An 8712-nucleotide genomic window follows, 5' to 3' on the forward strand; every position below is an offset into this window, starting at 1 on the left:
CCGGAACCATTTTCAATGTTGCGCTACTCTGATCATTATGCTCAGGTTCATAAACCTTATCAAGTTCCATTGTCCTCCCACTCAAATACTTCGCTAGAAAACAATTTCTTGGAAATAAGCAAGTAACATTAACAAACACTTTTGTCTTTTACTTCATAGTGGAAAGAATTCCCAATTTGTTTTCTGGGATAACAACAAAGACATTCATCCGGTTTTGGTTGTGAACTCATTTACTTATACCAAAATTTTAAGAAAGGACTATTAGGGTTTATACCCATGCCATAACTTGTATGGTGTCATTTCAACGGATCATGATGATGCTCTATTTAGTGTAAAAGTGGTAGTCTCCAAAGCATAATCCACAAAATATAATGGCGTCATATTATTTTATCTCATCATTAATCCAACAAGGTTTGGATACATCTCTCGGATACTACATCATCACTATGATACTCCAAGAAATGTGAGTTGTAGAACAATTTCATAACTCTTTTAGATGTTCGCTAAAACTCGTAATTCGAATATTTCCTCCATGATCCAATCATAGATATTTGACTTTTCTATTATGATGATTTCCACTTCATGCTGAAATTTATTTGAATCCATTCAAATGTTTCAAACTTCTTCCTTATCGAATATATCCACATATATATACTCAATTCATTGTTAGAAGTTTTCATGAAGTAGAAGAATCTCCCGCACACAACTATGCCCGCTGAACCACATACATCATCATGTATGTTTCTACTAAGTTAGTTGCCCGTTCAACTCTTGGCCTATGAAAGGTATTTCAGTCATTCTCTTTAGAAGATATTTGCAAGCGCCAAACGATTCAAAAATCAAACGACTCCAAAATCCATTTGCATGGAGTTTCTTCATGCGTTTCTTTCTAACATGACCTAAATGGCGGTTCCACAAATAAGTGGAATTCACATCATTTGCCTTATGGCATTTTAGCGTCTGTGTTATGCATGTGTGTTTCACCATAAAGATTTATAATAACTTATCCATCATACATGGAATACTGTCAAAAATTGAACAACTCATTGTTTTCATTTGACCAGAACAAAACAACAATTATGAAGTTCTTTATTATAAATCTGAAGGGCTAGATAGAATGCCAAAAATGAACATAATAACACTTTATTTTTGTTCCAGACATGCATTCCTATCATATTCCTTGTCAGTCACTTAGGCCATTGTATTCTTGTATTGCGTTGTTTTGTATGACACTTCATACCAACCAATATGGTACAAATACCCAAGAATTTCATTGTGTGCCCAAAGTAGGAATACATTCATAACATGTATATCATCTATATAAACCTGAGCTAGACTTTCTAGTCTTTTCTTTCTTTCTGCCAATAATCTTTTGTAGTTTCTCTTTTAGCTTTCCTCATTCTCAGAAAAACACTTCAACATCAATAACTTCTAGGTTTGTTGGTCAAATACCAATAACCTTGAGGTTCTTACTTTGAAGTTGATCATCATATGACAAGTGTTCCGGATTTCACTATTAGTGACCTCTTAATGTGATGAACATTTTCACTCATAATTTTTATCCATCGAATCATGATGACTTTCTGAGACCATGTCTGTACATGCTAGGCTCGTAAAGTTTAACCTTAGTATTCGCTTGTGCAAATCTGTCTTGCACCCAATGTATGCACACATAGAATCTATAACCCTGATCATCACGAGATGCTTCGAAACGACGAGTCTTAGCAACGGTGCATACTAAGGACGATCACTTCATGGATATGCGAATATCGTTAGTGCCCAACTTAGTTGGAGGATTGGGACGCCTGGCGTCTTAAACCTTCGTACATTCCCATAAAACTTATGAGTTTATGTAGTCTCACTAGATTATATTCTATCATCTTGTAATAAGGTCTTAGATATCACATATATCTCATACCTCGCTTATTTCTGAAAACAAACTTTTCAGCTCCTTACTTTTCAAACAAATTTGAACTTCAAGTTTCACGGAGACAAGATGATTCTAGGTACTAATTGAAACCATGTTTCTTTGAATTAGCAATGTGAGGTTTACTAAAAGTTTGCAATAGGACTTAATCATTTCTTGATTCTTTAACAATACGGTACTAGTCCGTAAAGTTACTTGTCAGACTTAATAGTATTTCTATCTCAATTACAAGACTAGCGCATGGTAGAAAACGGATGCCAATTCTACAAATTAATTCAAAATACTATTCAGACTATGTTCATGATCATTAGTTCATGTTTTAATCTAATTAGTAATGAACTCCCACTTAATACAACATCTCTCATAGTTGTTTAGTGGTTACACGATCCATATCCACTACACCAAAACCGATCATCACGTGAGATGATGTAGCTTCAATGGTGAACATCAACATGTTGATCATATCATCCATATGACTCGTGTTCAACCTTTCGGTTTCCTGTGTTCCGAGGCCATGTCTGTACATGCTAGGCTCGTCATTCCGCGTGTGCAACTTGGCTTACACCCGTTGTATCTGAACGTAGAATCTATCACATCCGATCATCATGAGATGCTTCAAAACGATGAACTGTAGCAACGATGCATACAAGGGGAGAACACTTTATTATCTTGATATTAATGTGAGGGATCATCTTATAATGCTACCATCGCGATCTAAGCAAGATAAGATGCATAAAGGATTAACATCACATGCAATTCATAATGTGATATGATATGGCCCTTTAGTCTTTGCGCCTTTGATCTTCATCTCCAAAGCACGGACATGGTCTCCATCATCAACGGGCATGATCTCCATCATCGTCGGCGTAGCGTCAAGGTTCATGGCGCCGTCTTCATGGTTGTTCACCTCATGTAGCAACTATTACAACTACTTTGAAATAATACTACAACATGAAATATAAAGACAACCATAAGGCTCCTGCCGGTTGCCACAATACAATAATGATCATCTCATACATATTCATCATCACATCATGGCCATATCACATCACCAAACCCTGAAAAAACAAGTTAGACGCCTCTAATTTGGTTTGCATATTTTACGTGGTTTAGGGTTTTCGAGTAAGATCCAATCTACCTACGAACATGAACCACAATGGTGATACTAGTGTTGTCAATAGAAAGAGTAGATTGAATCTTCACTATGGTGAGAGAGACAGACACCCGCAAAGCCAGTTATGCAATACAAGTTGCATGTCGAGCGTGGAGCAAGTCTCATGAGCGCGGTCATGTAAAGTTAGCCCGGGCCGCTTCATCCCACCATCCTGCAAGATGCAAAGTACACTAACTAAAAAAACAAGAGCATCAACGCCCACAAAACCATTGTGTTCTACTCGTGCAACCAATCTATGCATAGACACAGCTCTGATACGACTGAAGAGATTCATAGCATAGAAAACAAAAAAATTCCTACCGCAAGAACGAATAACAAGCCAAGATCCAATCTAGAAGATGGTAGCAACGAGAAGATCATGAGAGTAACCCTCTAAGATTTCCAAAGCCTACGAGATTAGATCTCGTTGTTGCTTTAGTCGATCACTTGCCGCTTTCAAAAGCGCGTAGAAGATCTTGACGGTGCCACAGTCGGGCAGCACCTCCGTACTTGGTCACACGTTCGGTGTTGATGACGATGTCCTTCTCCCCGTTCCAGCGGGCAGCGGATGTAGTAGATCTTCCTCGGAATCCCGCCAGCACGACGGCGTGGTGGCGGTGGTGGTGGAGATCTCCGGCAGGGCTTCACCGTAGCCGTGCAAGAGGAAGGAGGAGGAAGGGGCGGCTAGGGTTTGGGGAGAGGGGGCAAGGGCTGCGACTTGTGCACCTCTTGGGGCTCCCCTTGCCCTCCTTTTATAGGTGGAAAAGGTCCTTGGGTCGTCCAAGACCTGCCCCCAAAGTTTGGGAGAGTTCCGGTAGGTTTCTGTCAGCCGAAACCTACTAGAACTAGGACTATTTTGCCAAATCCGAATCTTCTTTATGGGAAACTTTTTAACCCTTAATGAAAACATGGATACACTTATTATGGAACCCTCCGGACTTCCTTAGACAGCCCGGGTCGTCCCGGACACTTCCGGAACCTTCCACAATATTCCGGACTATTCCGGTCCTTCCAAAACCTTCTAGAAGCTCCGGTCAAAACACCGGACTTTTTCTGAACCCCGGAAAATGACTTTCCATATATGAATCTTATTCTCCGGACCATTCCGAACCTCCTCGTGATGTCTTGAATCCCATCCGAGACTCCGAACAACATTCGAGCTCCATTCCATATTCCATATCTACTTAAAACGACATCAAACCTTAAGTGTGTCACCCTGCGGTTCGAGAACTATGCGGACATGATCGAGACTCTTCTCCGTTCAATAACTGATAGCGGGACCTGGAGATCCATAATAGCTCCCACATATTCAACGATGAATTCGTGATCAAAAGAACCATTAACATACGATACCAATTCCCTTTGTCGCGCGATACTTTACTTGTCCGAGGTTCGATCATCGGTATCTCCATACCTAGTTCAACCTCGTTACAGACAAGTGCTCTTTACTCGTAACGTGGCATATCATCTCTTGTGAACTATTCACATGCTTGCAAGCTAATCAGACGACATTCCACCGAGAGGGCCCAGAGTATATCTATCCGTCATCGGGGTGGACAAATCCCACTCTTGATCCATATGCCTCAACTCATACTTTCCAAATACTTAATCCCACCTTTATAACCACCCATTTACGCAGTGGCGTTTGATGTAATCAAAGTACCCTTCCGGTATAAGTAATTTACATGATCTCATGGTTGAAGGACTAGGTAACTATGTATCGAAAGCTTATAGCAAACTGAACTTAATGACGTGATCTTATGCTACGCTTATTTGGGTGTGTGTCCATTATATCATTCATCTAATGACATAACCTTGTTATTAATAACATCCAATGTTCATGATCACGAAACCATGATCATCAATCAATCAACAAGCTAGTTATACAAGAGGCTTACTAGGGACTCCTTGTTGTTCACATAACACACATGTATCAATGTTTTGGTTAATACAATTATAGCATGGTATGCAAACATTTATCATAAACACAAAGATATATTATAATAACCATTTTATTATTGCCTCTTGGGCATATCTCCAACAGGTTTACATAGCATATATCATGAGGAAAGAAATACCCCAAGATCCAGTTGAGGCAAGACAGGTCATCCGATGCTCAAAAGCTTTTACTATGGTCATGGGGGAGCTGTACAAACGAAGTATATCAGGAGTACTTCAAAGATGCGTCACACCCGAAGAAGGAAGACTTATACTCAAGGATGTGCACGAAGGGATATGTGGCCATCATGCAAGCAGCCGAGCAATAGCAGACAAAGTTTTCAAGGCAGTATTTTACTGGCTGGCAGCAATAGAAGATGCAAAAAATATAGTGCACACGTGTGATGCGTGTCAAGGTTTGCGGCAAAGCCTCATTCTCCGGCAGCAGAGCTGATGCCAATACCGTTGGCCTGGCCCTTCGCACAATGGGGTCTCGACATGGTGGGAAAACTACACAAAGCTTGGCCAGGAGGATATGTATATCTTCGTGTGGCTGTCGACAAGTTCACCAAGTGGATCGAAGCAGTACCAGTAACTTCAACAGATGCAACATCAGTGGTGAGCTTCATCAAAGGAATAGTTTTTCGGTTCGGTGTCCCTAACAGCATAGTTACAGACAACGGCAGCAACTTCACATCAAAAGAGTTCAAGGCATATTGTGCAGAAGTGGGCATCAAATTGCACTTTGCATCTGTGGCACACCCGCAAGCCAATGGCCAAGTCGAAAAAGCAAACAACATAATCTGCAATGGAATCAAGAAACGATTGTTGACACCATTGGAAAAAGCTCGACATACGTGGCCTGGAGACTTGCCTAGCAAGCATACGAACTACACCGAACACAGCGACACAAGAAACCCCGTTTTTCTTGGTCCATCGAGCGGAGGCAGTACTCCCGATAGAAATAGAGCACGACTCCCCGAGAGTGGCGGAGTATGATGAAGAAACATCAAGAAAGGCGCTGGAATACGATGTCGATGCACTCGATGAAGCTAGAGACGAGGTGTTATCAAGAGTCACCACGTACCAACAGAATTTGAAGAACTACCATAGTCCACGTTTGCGACCAAGGTCTTTTCAAGTTGGCGACCTGGTTCTTCAACTCACCCATGACAGTCACGAGAAATTTGAGTCTCCATGGATAGGACCATACATCGTCACCGAAGTAATTCCAGGGGCGCATACAGATTAAAGGACAAGAAGACACGGAAGGAGGAATCAAACCCCTGGAACGTGGCGTAGCTCAGGCGTTTTTACGCATAGAAGCCGAAATATAGTTACATATGTAAACATACAATGTACTGAAAAGCTCGCGAGTTTTCAGACGCAATCTTTTCCTTTCAGGGCACCGAGTGGGGCTGAAAGGTTTTTAATGAGGCGGGCTCGCGATGCTGCAATGTAGTAAAAATATTGGTGATATACATCTTTTTCTTCGACATGCTTGGGGGCTTGCAACCCGTATATTGAACAAAATATACTCGACACTTACAACATATAACTCACAAACTATTTGCTTTGGTTTAAACACCTCGCAAGCAACAAACATACATACGCCTACCGAAACACTCAGGGGCTAGAGGATGAGAAAAAATAAATACAACTCGTTTTGACTATACATAGTTCTCATAATATATACAAGATCTCGCCTTTATTTCATGAAAAAACTCGGCAGAAGGGAAAAAATCTTCAATCATCTTTTATCAGGTCATCTATGTTTATCCTTTCATCTTCCGCAGATGCACCCATGGAATCGGCATAACGGTTCTCAGTAAAGAAAGCAGCATCCATCCGAAGAAGATCTTCAATCATCTTTTCAGCCACGGGAGTCACTACTTCATTGATCTTGTCGACGTTCTGTCTCCGTTTCCTCAATTTGGCATGACAAAGATCAACAATGTTGGACATGTCCAACTTCGGGTAGCAGATCTGCAGCATAATCATAGCAAACCTAGCACCAGCCATCAACTGGGTCTTCACAAATCCATGGATTCGATGAACACTCTTGAATTTATCCATCAAGTCAGGAAGAGTCTTAGGCTAAAGATTCCGAGGAAACATGGCGTTGTAAACCATGGCTAGCGTCTTTGTGCAGAATTCAAGATATTCTCGAACCTGAGCAGCACGATCCTGGAATCGTACAATTTGTCGGGTTCGGTCCGGGGTAGACCAAAAATTGGCGTTGTTCTGCAGAGCAAGTCAAATGAGAACCTCAGATCTCGCATCAACACATTGATCCTTGGCAGCAACGTCCAAAAAGGAGCCTAACCATGTCAAAGGATGTAATTAGGTTTGCAAAAAAGTACATGTGCATAGTAACAGAAGAATACAGGAGATGAAACTTACCTGCCATATCCAGGCTTGCGTCAGTCAGCAGCTCAAGCATATAATTTTCTCGAGAGGTAGCCTGTAAAGCTTCGGCAATCGCAGATTCTTTCAAGTCTAAAGCTTCTTGAACCTGCTCAAGAGCTATTTTTCCCGCTCGGAAGATTTGCGGGATTGATCCATGACAAAAATGGATTGCTTTTTCATGGCCTGGAGTTGTTGTCGAAGTTCAGTTAATTCTAGTTGCTCTGAGTTAACACATGAAGAATCATCCAAGAAAACGTTGTCAGCTATCCGTTTAGAGCGAGACGTTGTAGGGGAAGCAGATGATGGTCCAGCAGTCTTAGAGTAATTATCAAACACCAACTGGAAGAAAGAAAAAGTCAATATCAATCACCACACAAGGATTCCTTCCTTTTCATTCATAAGTTGGGATATTTACATAAATCGGGATCCATTACAAAAGGTCGACTCCTAGTGAGTCGACAAAAGCAGTCGCACACCATATAGATATCGACAACTACCAAAAGAGAAAAAAGAACAAAGGGATAAGTTGGTCTACTTGACCTCCGGCTTGGCGGTACTGGATGAAGCAGCTGGTTTGTATCCCAGGAAGGAGAGAATCTTCTTAGAGTGCGGCTTGGCAGCCTTCACCAAGGACTGCCACTTCTCCTTGTTGATTCCCTTTGTTTTGCCAGCCTTCGCCCAGTTCGACATTTTGCTGACTTTCGGGAACCAGGGCTATGGTCCCTTCGACTCCAACCTTTAAATTTTCTTGCCGAAAATCCAATCCAAGATCCTCCTTGGGTAAGAAGCGCCTGGCAAGCTCGGAAAAAATCTTTGGATGCGTCTGTTTGGGGAAGAAATAGGGGAAGAGGCGCGTTGATACGTCTCAAACGTATCTATAATTTCTTATGTTCCATGCTAGTTTTATGACAATACTCACATGTTTTATATACACTTTATATCATTTTGATGCATTTTCCGGCACTAACCTATTAACAAGATGCCGAAGCGCCAGTTCATGTTTTCTGCTGTTTTTGGTTTCAGAAATCCTACACAGGAAATATTCTCGGAATTGGACGAAACAAAAGCCCACGGTCTTATTTTCGACGGAGCCTTCCAGAAGTCCGAAGAGGAGACGAAGAGGGGCGACGAGGCGGCCACATCCTAGGGGGCGCGGCCCCACCCCTGGCCGCGCCGCCCTATGGGGTGGGCCCCTCGAGCGTCCCCCGACTCTGCCCCTTCGCCTATATACTCTCTCCGTCACGAAAACCCTAGTACCGAGAGCCACGATACGAGAAAAGTTGTT

The sequence above is a fragment of the Lolium perenne genome, chromosome 1 (assembly GCF_019359855.2).
Source record: "Lolium perenne isolate Kyuss_39 chromosome 1, Kyuss_2.0, whole genome shotgun sequence".
Lineage (NCBI taxonomy): Eukaryota > Viridiplantae > Streptophyta > Magnoliopsida > Poales > Poaceae > Lolium > Lolium perenne.